Source organism: Momordica charantia (genome assembly GCF_013281855.1).
Source record: "Momordica charantia cultivar OHB3-1 chromosome 7 unlocalized genomic scaffold, Mcharantia_2.0 BLBB01000007.1, whole genome shotgun sequence".
NCBI classification, from domain to species: domain Eukaryota; kingdom Viridiplantae; phylum Streptophyta; class Magnoliopsida; order Cucurbitales; family Cucurbitaceae; genus Momordica; species Momordica charantia.
In genome coordinates this window covers 15438899-15456336 of record NW_028275165.1, presented here as the reverse complement: position 1 = coordinate 15456336, position 17438 = coordinate 15438899, and the positions used below count along the sequence as shown (strand labels likewise).

Genomic DNA, 17438 nt, shown 5'->3' with positions numbered 1-17438 from the left:
TCGTGACGAATTATAATTTCGTTGCAAAAGGATACTTTTGGTGACGAAAAATAAGTGTCGTTACCGAAAATACCCTATAGCGACAAAATTACAATTCGTTGCCAAAAAGAAAATTCATTGTAGTATCTCCTTCCAATCCAAATGATAACTTATACATGGCCTACCAATAAAAAAAAATAACCTGACCTGAGGTGACAACAAATACTAATGCAAATTTACTTTTTTGGTTTAAATATTGAATATAACAAACTAAAATAATTAAAATATTATTAAGGCCAATACTTGACCCCAAGGATAAAGAAAATATGGTGTAATTGGCCAAGCCCTAACCAAAAGAAGAATAAAAACACCAATATTCAAACATAAAAATGCCCTATTTGAATTAAACTAGTGTAATAGCCCTAATAAGTCTCATGTCTCCCAAAAGATAAATTGACATCGTTTTAAAACTGTCTTTAATGGAGTTCGATGGAGGCTTCTTGATTCATATCGAGTTTTTCTTTATAAAGAATAGTCTTTTCGGATGTTTTGAAAACGGGAGGGCATGAAAGTGAGTCAGCTATGTAAATAGAGAGTGGTTGGGGCTTGCTTGAGAGAAAATAGGGTGTAAAGCCTTTGCGTGTTAGGTAAGTGTGAGTGTGGGAACATCTCCAAATCTATTCAAAGAATTTGTTTTCTTTCTTTTTCCTTTTTCTTTCTTTGTATTTAGACTCACTATAAGATAGAAAAGTGAGGTAAGGGATCGGCCAAGTGCGTGTCGTAAGAGTGTTTAGTTGAGATTTTGGTGGAGCCAAAACAATGGATGAAGGAGAGAAGATGAATGAAAAAGGTTGTTGCAGGCTTGCTGGCCGAGAAGACAGCATTGAAATGTTGTACATAGCGTTCCACCTTGCCGCAAATAGGAGAAAACACGGAGAGGCACGCGAGGGGCGTTCACGCTACATAGTCGTTGCGCTCAACGCTGCGACGTTTTTTTTTTTTTTTTTTATAAACGTTCTTTTCATTTTGGTTTTTAGTGTTGTGTTGATGTACAAATTGAGTGGCAACTGAGGCACAAAATCAGAGGGATGGCAGTAGTGGTTTCGCCGAGAGACAGAGACGAGATCCTGGGATTGTAGTGCGTGGTCGACAACCATTCTTGTGAGAATCGGTAAGGTTTTTCATTCTTGAATTTATAGGCTCATGTTGATGCAGAGCCTAGAAGTTATACGCTTTTGTCGAGGCCACTAAAGAGTGATTATAGAGAGATTGTATGTCGATTGTATTATTCCAAAATCATAGTAAAATCCACACGTCGCAGAAGGCTGAACGTAGTCATAGTTGGGTGAACCAATATTAATCTCTTAGGTTCTGTGCTTTCTACTTTTATTCATTTATTGTGTAGTTTACTGTGACTTGCTGAATAACTATGAAAGGAAAAAGATTCGTTATTAGTTATTATGTTGTGCACATAATAACGAGCGATATTTTTTTTCCCAACATGTTTTAGTGTGATTTTTTATAAGTAAAAATTTGAGAGAGGCACTACTAGTAAACATCGTGTAATTCTTCATTGGATACTATATGAAAAATCAAAAGCTTTAGTAACGGTCGTGTAATCTTTCATTTGATACTATGTGAAAATTAAAAAATTACAAACATGGGTCATGACGATTTGAATCTACGACTCGCTGTACTATATAAAATTGATATTTAAATAAAACTTGTTTCACAAATTGATTTGTTAAAATTGTATAATTCTAATCATTTAAGTTTAAAAATGAGTTGTAAAAGTATGTTTTGAAATTATTTAATAAGGAGAAGATGTAACAATAATATAGTTGGTGGTGATCCTATATTGTTGAATGTGAGAGATAATTTAAAAACTATATTTTAAATTTTGTATTCAACGATTAATAGAAAGTATATAGATTTTGAACTTGCATCTAACGGTTATTAGGGTCGTGGTGACAACCCTCACTAAATAGTTTTTCCCATAAAACTCAAATGTACATAGAAGAAGAGTATACAGATAAATTCAAAGAGGGTAGAAAAACACTATTTTTATACAGCATCTATAATCCATTTATACTAAATTATACAAAATGTATAGTCAATTAACTTTTATCTTCCCTTCCAATTCTACCTCCAATCTTTCGATTCATATTTTTTTTTTTCTAAAAAACAAATTTTTTATACCATGTGTACAAACAAAGTCTCACATTGATTAGAGAAAAGAATGATCCATGGTATATAATTATCTACATTGATATGAGGCATTTTAATTGAAACAAAAAACAAAGTTAAAGTCGTGAGGGTTATGCCCAGACGTTATTAATTTCCATTATAGTACAAAAAAAATTGACAAAGTAGGAAAAATATCAACAAAATGTCATTAATATAATATATAATATTAATATTAATAATTTTTAACTTATTAAGAAATAGAAAAATATTTATTTGTTAATTTAAATATTTTTTACGATTTTTTTATTTCTCTAATTTTTATAGAAATATCCATCGACATAAATATATTTTTATATTTTTATGGGTAAATTGCACAAACCACCCCTAAAATATGGTAGTTGTTGCAATTATACTCCTAAACTTTCAATTGTAAAAAGTAAACCCTCAAACTTTGATAAGTGAAAAAAATTGAACCCTTCAATATTGAGTTGTAGAAAATAAACCCTCAAATAATTTTCATGAGTGGTGAAATTGCACCCGTAAATATTTTTAATAGTTGAAATAAAACCCTTAAACTTAAAAAAATTACATCTATTTTAGTCAGTTTCTATCCATAAACCCTTTAAACGAGTATTAGAGGGAAATTCAAAACTCTGTCACGTAAAATATTGAAATCCAGATTCTGTTTAACACCAAATTCTCTTAAGGAGTACTGCTCTTCAATTGAGAAACAGATTCTGTATAGCCCAACATTTGTCTCACCCACCCTCTTTTTTTACTTGTGTAATTTAAAACGTTGACGCCTTATGATTTTGTTTTTTTTGAATTTTGCTTCACTTCCAAGAAAACAAAATTCTTAATACTTCGTCATTGAATCATTCTCTATTGTGGTTATCTCCCAGCTTACAATTCATTTTCCACCTACAAATCAGTTTTCCACAATTTCCATTTCTAACCGATTAAATGACAAAAATCAATGATGGGAGACTGAGAGAGAAAGTAGAGATTTGAAGGAAATAAGAGTAAAACACATGTGTTTTTTTTTTTTTTTAAGTTTAAGGGTGCAATTTTATCATTCATAAAAGTTTGAGGGTTTATGTTTTACTACTAAAGGTTCAGGGTTCAATTTTTTCGCTTATCAAAGTTTGAAGGTTTAATTTTTACAATTAAAAGTTTAGGGGTATAATTGCAACAACTACCATAATTTAGGGGTGGTTTGTGCAATTTACCCATTTTTTATCGACAATTTAATGATATTGAGACCTCGAAATTTCCATCCATGTAAAACCTTCCATCAATCTAATCAATTTAAGTGGATACCTTTTGGATCATATCCCTAGTGGGAGAAGAAAAGTTAGACTCAAACATCATTTGAACACTGTTGGATCCCACTTTACAGCTAACATTTTGACTATTCTGTATAAATTCTATTCAAATTCAGATACCATTTTCCAAGCAATTTTTTTTCCAAATAAGTAACACAAAAGAAAGAGACCTTTAGAATAGACCACATGATGGTATTAATTTCTTAGAAATTAAATTGAATTTTGGGCAGAATGTTGATAAGGATTATCTATAAAATCTTCTTAAGGAAAGATAATCCAAAGTAGACATGCAAAATTCCAAATTTAATATCTTTTTAATGTTTAAAATGTGATTAAATTAGATTAGGTTAAATTATGAATTTAATCCCAAATGTTTGCATTATATTTTCATCACTCTTCTGAGTGTTGGGTTATCATTATTCAGAAAATTAAAATGGTAAAAAAAAAAAAAAAGTCCTTCCCTCAAAGGTAATTTTATTTTTTCCTTTTTTGAGTTGAAATATTACAATTGTGGTGACTATTTGAACTTTGAACTATTGGGAAAGGTTTATAATTAATGTCTTTAACTAGTTGAATTTGTCTATGTCAAGTATAACAACTTAAGTGGATAAGAGCAAAAGCGAGCATACCTCAGCGATTTGTCTCTCCAAATTTTTTCATCTCTACCTATTTTTATTTTTTTCCTAACAGATCAGTTTTATTTATTTATCTAAAAATTTAATACTTTTCCGAACTTTTTTATCTCTAAAATGTCGTCTTTTATAAGTTTTCTTTATCTTCCTAATCTATTTTTTCCTCTGAAAATTATATCTTCTTTTCTTGTTCAATTTTCTTTCGCTCTAACTTTTATTTAACTCTGTATTTATTTATTTTCTTTAAAAATTATATTTTGAATATTGTTTTTATCTCTAAATTTTTTCCTCTATAATTTTTCTCTTTCTTTCTAATTTATTTATTTTTTCTTTAATATATCTTTTTCTCTCGACTTTTTTTTCTAAAATTTTTCTTTTGTATTTAACTTTTATTTCACTAATTTTTTTTCTAAATATTTTTATTTATCTTTCTAAAATTTATCTTTCAAAAGTTTATTTACATCTCTCCAAACTTTATTTTCATGTCTTACATAAGGGATGACAAAAATTTCCGCATGTCGGGCCCTAAAAGTAAGAAATGCATGTCCCGACCTCGTCCCCGATTCCATTTTTAAATAATTAATATACGTTTAATACACTATATTATTTTTTAAATTCTAAAATAATTAAAAACAATTATAAAATCGATAATTTTTCTCGAGAACATCTCTCACACGGAAGAACGGTTAGAGATGGGGATTAAAAATGTTCACGAGCATGAGAATGGGGGAGAACATCCTCACTCGCACCAATACCATTGTCATCTCTACTCTACATAAAATTATATATTTTCAATTTTCTAACTTTTTAAAAACAGAAAACTAAAAATAGTTACCAAACATGTTTGGTTTTATGCTTTTTAAAAACAAAAAAAAAATGGTTATCAAACATATATCATTTTTGTTTTTTAAAAATAGAAGACCAAAAACTAAAAACTAAAAACAGAAAAAACCAAAAACCAAAAATTGAAATGACTATCAAATAAAATATATAAATTAAAAAATATTAAATCTTAGTGACTCAGCACTCAGGATAAAAAATATATAATATTTTATTTTAATGAAAAAAAGTAAAATCATATTTCTCTTATTATTGTTAAATCATGGTGACCACTTACTAAGGATTTAATATCCTATGAGTTACCTTGGCAACCAAATGTAGTAGGGTCAAACGGTTGTCATGTGAGATTAGTCGAAGTATACGCAAGCTAACCCAGACACTCACGAACATCAAAGAAAAATATTGCAAATGAATATTCATATGTTTGATCACAAAAATAAACAAGTTCGGTTGCAAAGCTCGAATTTCAGTTACCAATGTATGAAAGACATGCAAAACATAGTTAACATTCTGGTGCTCATGTAAGTACACAATTCAATCAATACTCGAGAGAGAATATTGTTTCGTGTATCTCGTGATAAGTTAAAAATACACCCATATTTTATATATTTATTTTACATTTTATTGATTTATTATGTTTAAATATTTGAATTTAATTATAATTTATCATTTTGCAATATTGAAGATATTCAAGAATAATAATTTTAAAGCGCAATTTTAAAGCTCAATGGATAAAATATAGACACAATTATTATGGCGCGATGCTTCAAATTGGGAATTATAGATATTTAGGATATTTTGTAAATAAAGAGATATAATCAAAGTAGGAAACATTATCCTAAATTGATTAGGAACTCTTTTATTTATTTTGTTTTGTTTTAAATAGGATTTTCCCAATTAGTTAATAATTCCTTATTAGAGATAATTCTTCCTTAAAAGAGGACAAAATTAATCTCTATAAATAGAGAAGTCGTATTGAGAGATCCATCATTCCAGTTCCAACGAAAAGCTTTCTTTTCCAAAATTCAAGTTCTCTCCATCTACCATGAGTGACTAGACTTTAATTCTTCCAACTCAAGGGTGATTCAAGTCCCTTGAGAGGCTCATAACTTATATAGAAATTTTTTTTTCAAGTATTCTTTGTTTCTTGTTCTTATTATTTATGAACAGTTTATATTAATTAAATTGACATCTTAATTCATATTCATTGTTCTACTACTACCTATGAATTTGTGATTCGTAATTGTCATGAATGATTGAAATAATTAGCAAGGAGTTGGATTATGTATGTGTATTTATGGTTTTCCATGTTTACATAGCTTGCATAATAGACTCTAGGGAAACAAATTGACAAAATTAATTAACTTGCAGCTATCTCAAATTAATTAATTTTGGTTTAGTCATTCTCATTATCCTTAATGTTATTGTTTGATTAATATGGAACGATATCGTGCCTAGTTGATTAATTAATAAGATTTAATTTTAATGCTTGGTCTAAATTAATTAAATTAGGAGAATTAAAACATACCACGGCTGTTTCGAGTAAGTGGACTAAGTTTTTGAATCAAGAAACCAATTTTGTGTAAAGCCTATGATCAAAATTACAATTGGACAAAAATTACACCTTTGGATTGGAAGTTTCGTAAGATTGACTTTCGTTTTCCTTTTAGTTTATCTATTTAAATTCAAAATCTCCAATTTTTTTAACTTTGAAAAATTAATTTCATTGGTTCCCTTAGGATTCAACATGATCTCACTACTTCTACAAATTAAATTTAGTAAACCAGTAATTATTTTGGATGGCCTCGACAACCCTTACCAAAATTGGCGTCGTTGTTGGGGAATCATTATTATTATTTTCTCATTGTTCAACTTAACTGTTTATGACTCGTTCTTCTTAGAATATAGAACTACAATTTGATCCTGAAATTGAAAGGACATTGCGCCAATTGAGAAGGGAAAGAAGACAACGTTTGGAATTCAATGAAGAGATGGCAGATAGAGCACTAAAACAGCTTGCGGCACCAGATTTGAATCAACAACCTCTTTGCATAACTTTTCCTAATATTGAAAATGATTTTGAATTAAAATGTGTATTAATACACTTCCTATTTTTCATCGATGTGCTGGTGAAGATCTTCATAAACACTTGAAGGAATTCCATATTGTATGCTCTGGAATGAAGCCACATAGAGTGACTGAGGAGCAAATCAACCTTAGAGCTTTTCCCTTTTCTTTAAAGGATCAAGCAAAAGATTGGCTTTATTATTGTTGGCTTTTTGGCCTTAATCTCAAATTAATTAAAATTAATTAATTAATTAATGTTTTGATGATAACAAACTTAATTTTATTTATTGATATTTTTTGTATTTTAAAGTGTCCACAGTGTAGAGCTCGTTACAATAATTCCAACGACTGTTAGATCATCCAAATCGTAGCTCAAACGGAGAAGTTACGATCGAAACAAATTGGAAGGAAAAATATCCGAGAAGATGACGTGGACAGTTCGTAAGCTGACAAGTGTCAAGCTTCTTTTTAATAAATATATATATATATATATATATATATATATATATTGAAAAAGAAAAGAAAAAGATTAAAAAAACAAAAACAAAAACAAAAAGTTACCAACGGTAACTTTGTTTAAAAAAAAAAAAAAAATTTGTCACTTCACATTAAATGTTGTGTCAGTATTTAAAAAAGAAATTTGAAAACTTTAACGTTTTCTCACATATATATATTATTATTATTATATATAATTAAAAAAAACTTGTCACATCTTTATTATATATATATTTTATTTTATCATGATTATATATATATATATATATATATATATATATATATATTATTCTTAATTTATTTTTTTTCAAAATTATCTCAACCCTTCATTCTTAATGATTAAGATCTAATGGTTTCAAATTAAACTTGATTTTTTTACCATTTTTTTCCCTCTATTTAAACTAAATTTCTCATTCAAAATTACACAACAATTCTCTTATTCTCAATCCTCCATAACTTGAAAATTCTCATTTTGCTAATCTCTCCAAGTTCTCAATTTTTCTTTCCATCTTATTTGTGAGAGAAATTTTATTGTTGTGAGGATTGAAATTTTTGTGAGCTCAAATTTGTATATTTACTCTATTTGAGAGTTTGTAAGTGTGTGTTTCAAAATCTTCAACTCATTGTAACGGTGTGATCCTCACCGTGGAGAGGATCGTCTTTGCTCTTGTGAAGAGCAGTGTACCAGTTTGACTCCTACCGTGGAAAGAGTCAGAATTTCAATTTACAACCCAAGAGGTGCTTAGGAAGTGGAGTAGGACAGTTGTGCCGAACCACTATAAAAATTCCCGGTGTCAAATTTCTCTAACCCTCTCTTTTATTTGTTTTTGCATTTAATCTTAGAATTTTATTGTTTGCTTTAAATTTCTCTTGTTTGCCTTAGAATTTATTTTATTTTACTTTGTTAAAATTGCATATCTCAAAAAGTGTATTATTTTTGTTTAAATTGGGCCCATTTATTAAAAAGTTTATATTTTGAAACGATATGAAAAGACCGTTCCTAGAAAAATTCTTTCCTGCATCACGAGCTGCAAATATTAGTAAGGAAATTTATGGAATCATGCATATCGCTGGGGAGACATTGTACGAATACTGGGAACGATTTAAGAGATTATTTGCTAGTTTGCCCCACCATCAAATTCCTGATCAACACCTCATCCAATATTTTTAGGAAGGATTATTACTAATGGATAGGAGTATGATCGATGCAGCTAGTGGAGGAGCTTTGGTAGATAAAACGCCAGAAGCAGCCAAGCAACTAACTTCAAACATAGTTGAAAACTTCCAACAATTTGGATTTAGAATAGGAGGATCTGTTACACAAGTCAACGAGGTAAGTGAACTTAAAAGTCAAATTTCCGATCTAACTGCTTTAGTTCGTCAAATTGTTGTAGGAGAAAAGTCACGTGAAATGTATGCACTTCAAGGATATCCTACAAATACATTCCCTCAATTTCAACAAGATTCCATTCAGGAGGCCAATGCGGTAAGAAGATTTCCTGATCCTCCACAAAGAAACTATGATCCATGCTCCAATTATTATAATCCTGGATGGAGAGACCACCCAAATATAAGCTACAGGAATCAAAACTTCATTAGACCACCTCCACCTTCTACGCAAAATGCAGGTATGTCTCTAGAGGATATTGTTAGAAATCTTGCTAATAGTACTCTTCAATTTCAACAGGAAACAAAGGACTAGTATGCAAAATTTGGGTAACCAAATTACCTAACTAGCTACATCAGTGAGTAGATTGGAAGCTAAAACTTCTGGAACGTTACCCTCACAAGCGGTTATGCTGAGAAATGAAGAGGATATTCCTCTAGTATCAATTCCACTCAAGGAGAATCAGTTAAGCGAAGAAAAAAGAGAAACTTCTCCTAACGTATCATGCGGAATACAATTTGATCCTCCTTTATCTCTTCATCTTACACTCCATTACCTCTATTTTCTAGCAGGTTTAACGAACAAAAAAAGAAAGAGAATGAAAATGAGAAAATAGAGGTATGTAAGAATCTATCCGCTATCTTGAAAAATAACTTACCAGAAAATGCAAGGATCCATAAATATCATGTCATTTTCTATTTATCAAGAGTTAAAGTTGAAAGACTTACAAAAGACTGGTGTAGTGGTTTAATTAGCTGATCATTCTTACGTTAATCCACTCGAAGTTGTTAAGGATATCTTAGTGCAGGTTAATAAGCTCACGTTCGATGTTGACTTCTATATTTTAGAAATGGGCAGTAACCCTTCATCAAAGTCAACCTCCATTCTGTTGGGACATCCATTTACGAAATTTGCTAAAATGAAGATTGATGTTGAATGAAGGCGCTTTTTCAATAGAATTAGATGGAGATATTGTAAAATTTAATATTTTCGATACTACATTATCTTTATTGAAATAACATAAATAATTCAGATACATAGGATATAATTACAAATGAAAATGTTGATCATAAGACTAAAGAGATTATTAATGATATTGGTGCCGAAGAGTTGACTGGACAATTAAATGCTGAAATTTCTACCTCAATTAATAGAATGTCACTTTCTATTGTGCAATTAGACTTTGGATGATTGAAATATTTTTGCACACCGTCAAGCAAATTGACGTTAAATAGTTCAAAGAAAAGTATTGAAAATGAATATTCATATTTTTGATAACAAAAATAAACAAGTTTGGTTGCAAAGCTCGAACTTCAGTTACCAATGTACGAAAGACATGAAAAACAGGGTTAGCATTCTAATGCTCATGTAAGTACACAATTCAATCAATACTCGAGAGAGAATATTGTTTCGTGTACCTTGCGTGAGAGACAAGGTTATTTATTTATAGAGGCGAGCTCCCAATAGGCCTCTGACAGATCTTCAGTGACTCCTTTAAGATTGTGGTGTATTGTTGGAAAACATGTATGTTACCTTTGTGCCGATCTTCAATATCGGCCCATACTTGACAAGGATCGGCTGGTAGACGCGACCTAGATTGCCAAGTTGTCTGGACTTGATGATTTCTAATGTTGACACGTGACAAATGATAATTCACCTCCAACATTATCGATTCTTTTTTTATATATAAAACTTAGGTACTCATCCACAGAGTAAGTATCTTCCTATGCTTTACACAAAAAATTAATAGAGATAAGTAGGGGATCTATTTATGGTAGGCACCTAAGTTTTGAATCTATTTTTCTATCTCGCATATATATATATATATATATATATATATACTCTTAAAAAAATTCAATTATTGAATTAGCATTTCAAATTTTTGAAGTAAACTTTTCAAATCCTCTCTTACTTTCTTTACTTTTCTTTTCCTTTCTTTAAAAAAAAAAAGAAAATTATTCTATTTCCTTTGAAAATTAAATTTTATCATAAATATATTTTTCTAACTCATTTATACTAGTTTTGATTTCTATAATTATCTATGCTAGTACAAATATTGTTAACAATAATGCATATTTCTAACTCATTTAATACTAGTTTTGATTTCTATAATTCTCTATGCTAGTAGAAATATTGTTAACAATAATGCATAAGTTACTTATAAAATATCATTAACATTAACTCAGAAGTTTTCTAAAATTTGCAAAGGATAATAAACCCTCCGTATTTCTACCCTAGTTTGATATTGTGGGTAGTATTTACTTTGGGTATAAGTTCGTACAAATGGAGATGTTGTGCCTTATTATATACTATGAATCTTTTCCTTTCTGAGTGATCATGAATGTAAGACTTTTGATCGCAGTCCCAACAATAATTGTCATCCATCCATCCAACTCTCTTATCCATATCAACTTCTCTTTTTTAGAGCGCACAACATTGTTTCGATAGAACTCACCATGGATCACACCATGACTAAATCTTTTGACGCTCTTAATTCTTTGTTCGGCACTCAAGTATTATTCTACATATCCAACTAAGTCTGGAGCATGGTTGTGATGCCACTGTTAAGAGAAAAAGAAATCTTCCCACTTTTATTGCAGCAATAAGCAAAATATCAGTGAGAATTAAAAGAAAATATCAACAATAAATAAACACAATAGTTTAGGTGGAAAACTCCAAACTAGAAAAAAATTATGGCCCATTAGAAAAACACTGTAAGCCTACAATACTAACTATAGTAATTGTGTACATAAAAAAAATAAAAAAATAAAACAATAAAAAAAACCTCAAACTCTAGTAATTGTGTGAGTGGTATAAAGGTTTTAGAGAGTATTTTTGTGATTGGAGTTGGGAGAGAATTCTATGTATTGTAATATTTTTCATAGGGTGAATTTTTTGTTTTATTGGGTGATAAGCACACTTTGTAAGCTCTACATTTCATGAGATTTATATTGGAATTATTTGTTAGTTTTCGTCTCTTCAGGATAGATGTAAGCACATAAGATATATATTTTATAGGAATGAAGTATGAAGAGGAAATGAGACATAATTGATCAAATTGAGAGAAAAATCGGAGTCAAAGTGACTAAGGATGAATAATAAAAAGATTTGAAGCAAAAAACGTGAGGGGATATAGCACCACGCCACTCCGAAGTTTAAATTGTTGGGAAAAAAGAATAATGATAAATTGATCATCTTATAAGTTCTTCAAACAGGAACTATTTGATTTTCTCATTCCACAGGATAAAAGCAGATAAGTAGGATTATACTGGTTCGCCCCTATCTTGAGACTATGTCCAGTCTTCTGCAAAAAAAGAAGGTTATAGTTGAGAATATTACCATGGAGACCTCACTCAAGATATTACTATCTTGCTTCTAAGTATCCTAACAATGGCTACCTAGGATTACACAATTGAAAATACCCCCACTAAACTCACAAGATACAAACTCCTTTTTTCACACACTTCCCACAACCACTAAAGTCTCCCTTATTTGGATTCTATACAAATAAAACCTTAACAAAATAGTTCTATTTATAAGAGGTCAAACATCTCAATCTTTATAGGAAAACAGTATTGTAATCCTTATAAGACAATAATATCCTACTCTTTGTAGGAATTGGTAGTAGTGTTTGAAAATTTTTTTCTTCGTACGACACGGGTCATCTGTTTTGGCTTCATTATCCCAACATTCTCCCACTTGAAGTCAAAACATCGATCTTGCCTCCCATTGCAACAACAATCTCTGATAATCTTAGAAAACTCCAAAACTTCTTCTACAACAACTTCCGATCTTCTTGAAAAAAATCTTCAAGGCTTCTCCTGCAAGTTTAAAAACTTGTAAAACAAAATATCAAAAATCATCAGTCTCATCTGTCTTTGCCCTGAGGTCGAGCAATCTACGTGGTCTTGCCTCCTAGATGTAAGAGACACAGCCACGTGCTCCCACTCAAACTAAGTGGCGATACCTGAAGCTTCCTTCTTCGTTCTCAAATACTGATTCTTGAAGAAAGAACTTCCCACTGATGACTTGACAACTGTATTCAAGACTGCTGTCAGAATTGAAACTCCATTCTTTACCTCCATTCTTCATATCTTTTGAATAGTGTAGCGTCATGGCCCTGTGTATAGCGTCATGGCACTACCGCAACAACTTTTTATAAAAATAGGGTTGTGCAACTACCGAGATCTAGGAGTTTGAGAGAGTTTTTTTTTTGTAGTTTGGACTTTTGGTCAATTTGGAGGGCAAGAAAACCATTCGAGAGCTTAGAAAAGGGATTTTCAAGGTTCAGGATCGTGGAGGCCGCTTCGGGAATGAACGATTGACATGCCAAACTAATTTCTTCTCCTTTTCCTTGATTTTTCTAGTTTTGTTATGGAACTCTCATTGAGATTTTATTATTTTTCATTGAATACGAGTAATTAAACCTCTTGTCTTAGGGATTGATGTAGCCATTGAGTTTTATGAATTGATTGTTTAGTTCTCTTCATTGAATGTTTATGAATGTTCCAGTTATATTTCTCTATGTTTAATGTCGTCTTTAATCTTCTAGCCATAGATTGATTGATTTTAGACCTGAAATCTTACGCTCGGGAGAGGTGGTTTAGAGTTCGAATTGGGATGCATAACTAAAGGGGTTTTAAGATCAGGAGATTTAGAAATCCTTTAGAGATCGTTAGAAGACTTGCTCAATAAAGTCTTTAGTTATTATAGAAACTAGATAGGGATATTGATTTCTTAATTGGTAAGGAGAATTAGCTTGCGTTTGGGGGAGGCAGTTGAGATTTGAGAGTTATTCTTAACCTATAGAATTAATAATTCATTATTTTAGGTAATTAAGTAATTGGTTTATAGATTCAATAGGTGAAATAAATTTCTTAAGACTTGGTGAAATAAATTCTCTAGGACATTTCTCCCCATTGTTTTTATCTTTATTATTGCACGTTTATTTGCTTTGATTATATTCTCCCATTTGATTTTGATTCTCTAAATAAAATTGAGCAATTTTATCTGTGGTACTTGATTGATCTAGAAACCCAATTCAGAGAACGTTATTATTATTGACTTACCACTTTATTAAAACTTGACCCGTACACTTATGGTAAGCAATTTCGACTATATTGGGCGGTAACTTTTTCCCTGATCTAGAATTTTCTACCTAAATTTTTGCATTTCTTTATCTTTGTTATTTTCTTTTAATTTCTAAGTTATTTTATACTTATTCTATTGTAGAAGTAAAGAACTTTCCACAAAAATTGATATAATATAATCGTGTTTTTTATGTCAATTATGTCTAAAAAAATATTTAAACTGAGTTATAAATATTTACCCATTGAAAAAGAATTTTAATGAAGTTAGATTATCAAAATTAATACCTTCAATTTTTATTAACTAGCCCATAAACTCTCCAATTTAATTGCATACCTTAAAAAAAGTTATTTTTTATATTTTACTTCACAATAAATTTATTAAAATGTTTCATATCCTCGTATTATCTCGAACCGCCCCAAAGATCCACATGTTTTAAGTGCTACAACGCATTTGTCATTTGAGGCCTTACACCTCATTTCCTTCTGTTTGTTTGCTTACACCGATCGAGAATGCAAAATCTCTTTTGAATTCCTACAAGCTAAACTGAATGCAACATCAAAGGAAAGAAAAAAAGAAAAAAAGTTTTTCCCAGATTATTTTGTGGGGCACAGGTGTTTGTTGAAATGCCCGACTGAAAACGACACGTCGGAACCTGATTCAGTGCTATTGCCGACGACGAAGCCAATATGATCATCCATCAAAGTTTGGCGACAATTGGCAGTGCCTTTCAAATACGCAATCTCTGCATATACCAAACACTATCACAATGGAAAGATTTGTATTGACAAAATAATAGGTTGAGTTTATTGTACGTAGCTGGCTAGCTTTGTACACTATCCTACCACCACTTTTGTACATGTGTGGGAGCGCGGGTCCCGCGGCAAAACATGATTCATTCGTCTCGACGTGATACGTGAATTACTAAGCACACTGTTGTGGCTGGCGGGAATAGCTTAACGACATATAGAGTGTACAAACTTGTCGAAATTGAGGTTGCGGGTTTCAAGTCTCTCCTCCCGCTTTTGGCTTCTATGTTTAGTGGTAACAAGTAGATCGGTGCATAAATTACCTTAGTAACAAGTAGATCGGTGTATAAGTTACCTTGAGAATACTATACCTTAAGATTACTGATGATTGATATGTTAAAATAATGAAGTCAAAACAGGAAATCCATGCCCAGGAAGAAAAAGATTTTTACTATAAATTACTACAAGGAGTAGGATAATGTTTTCTTATAAGAATTATAATATTGTTTTTTCCTATAAATATTATAATATTTGGCTTTTTATAATTAGTGTTGGGAAATTAATGCGCTCCAAACAATTTTCTCTTCCACAGTTTTATCCAGTTACCTAAGTGAATCACACAATAGTACAAGAGAAAAATAAGGAAAACAATAAACGACACAACATATTTATGCTAGTTTACCTCAACAGTTTATGGACTACGTCCAATCTTCCGCTCAGATACGGGTTCTACTATAATAAGATATTGGATACAAAATACTCAAATATCTCCACATATATTCACCCTCTAGATGTCACAACAAAAACCCTCTAGCTTCTAAGTATTATAACACATTATACTTATATACGGGAATGAAAAACACTCACTAAACCCACAGGATACAGACCTCTTTTTACACACTGCCCACAACCACTCAAAGTCTCTTTTATTTGGATTATGTATAAATGAAACCTTAACATAAGGGCTCTATTTATAAGAGACTAAATATCCTTACAATGTTCATGACCAATTAGATCCTAATTCTTACAAGAAAATAATATTGTAGTCCTTATAAGACAATAATATCCTACTCCTTATAGGAATTTGTAGTGGTGTTGAAAATCATTTTCTTCATAGGACATGGGTTTACTGTTCATTATCCCAACAAATAGGGCCCTCTTGTTAAGGTTTTATTTGTAGAGAATCCAAATAAAAGAGACTTGAGTGGTTGTGGACAGTGTGTGAAAAGGAGTCTATATCTCGTGGGTTTAGTGAGTGTTTTTTCATTTCTGTAGCTAAGTATATTGTTTTAAATACTTAGAAGCTACGAGGGTTTGTTAGAATCTCTAGAGAGTGAATTATCTGGGAAGATAATTGAGTGCTTTGTATCCAATCTTGATTTATTAGTGGAACCCGTCTCTAAGCGGAAGACTGGACGTAGCCCATAAGTTATTGGGGTGAACTAGTATAAATTTTTGTGTTGGTTTTCTGCTTTTCCCTTTAACTTCTTATTTGTGTTATGTGATTGTGATTGACTGGATATAACTGTGGAAGGAGAAATTGTCTTGAAACATCTAATTTCCCAACATAACAGAGGTTGACGATGCAATATATTTGGTGTCTTACTCCTATCCCTTTAGCCTAGTTCTTCTATCATAAGTTTAGGCATATAGGTACTTTCTATTGTTGCTCAAACTCACTTATTCAGATGAAATCAAACTCTCGTTGTAGAGTAGAGACCTTGACGTCTGGATCCCTTCGATCACCCTTCCCTTTCATTTAAACTGGTAAAGAGGGATGAACTTGCACCATGTACCTTTTACAGCCTTATTTTTTCAATCTCTCTCTTCTCGTAATATTTCTTGTTTTGGCAAACCTCATTTTTGTCAATATTTTCCTTGTGAAATGTCATTTTGATCTTTAAATTTTAACTTAATTTTCATTTGTTTCATCAATGTACATGAATTTGCTATGGATGTAGTCTTTTATTTTTGCTTAATTCCATTATTATCCTCGTATATCACTCATTTACATCTATCATGATGACCACGTAACTTACTATTATATTAATTTTTTGTCAAGATAACATGCTATTTTGGTCCATATATCTTTCAGCTTTCACTTTATTTTTTCCACGTACTTTCAAATTATTCATTTTGGTACATCTACTTTCAACTTTAATCATTTTAATATATACCTCGTACTTTTGAAATGTTAGTTTTTGTCCTGTACTTTTAAAAATAGTCCATTTTAACAAATTTGAGAATTCTTAGTATGGTCCGGGTAAAATTGAAATATTTTTAGACTAAAAAGCGATTTTTTTTCTCTTCCCAAAATAGTTAAAATAAAACTATTGCTTAGGGACAAAAAAGTATGCCGATGGAGACATAAGATATGGATATGTCAATGAAATGACCAACCCAACAAACGTAATAATCTTGAACATATATTCCATACTCCTTTTTGAATTATTTAAAGTCAATAAAGTTTCTATATATATATCTCATATTTTAATTTAGTCTTAATATCTAAATAAATTGCCTTTTGACTATAGTTAGTCGTTCAATTCTCCGTTGGAATATCTCATAGTTTTCTTTCAATTTTTTAATATAATAAAAAAAATGTGTACAATCCTACACCCTTTATGAGTATAGGTTCAAATTGCATCTTTAATATAATATTTCGAAAAAGAATAGGGGAGAAAATCAA

General features: G+C 30.7%; 1 pseudogene; it reads left to right on the top strand.

The window, feature by feature from the left end:
• Positions 1 to 6954: 6954 nt before the first annotated feature.
• Positions 6955 to 9227, top strand: LOC148210441 (uncharacterized; annotated as a pseudogene).
• Positions 9228 to 17438: the final 8211 nt, after the last annotated feature.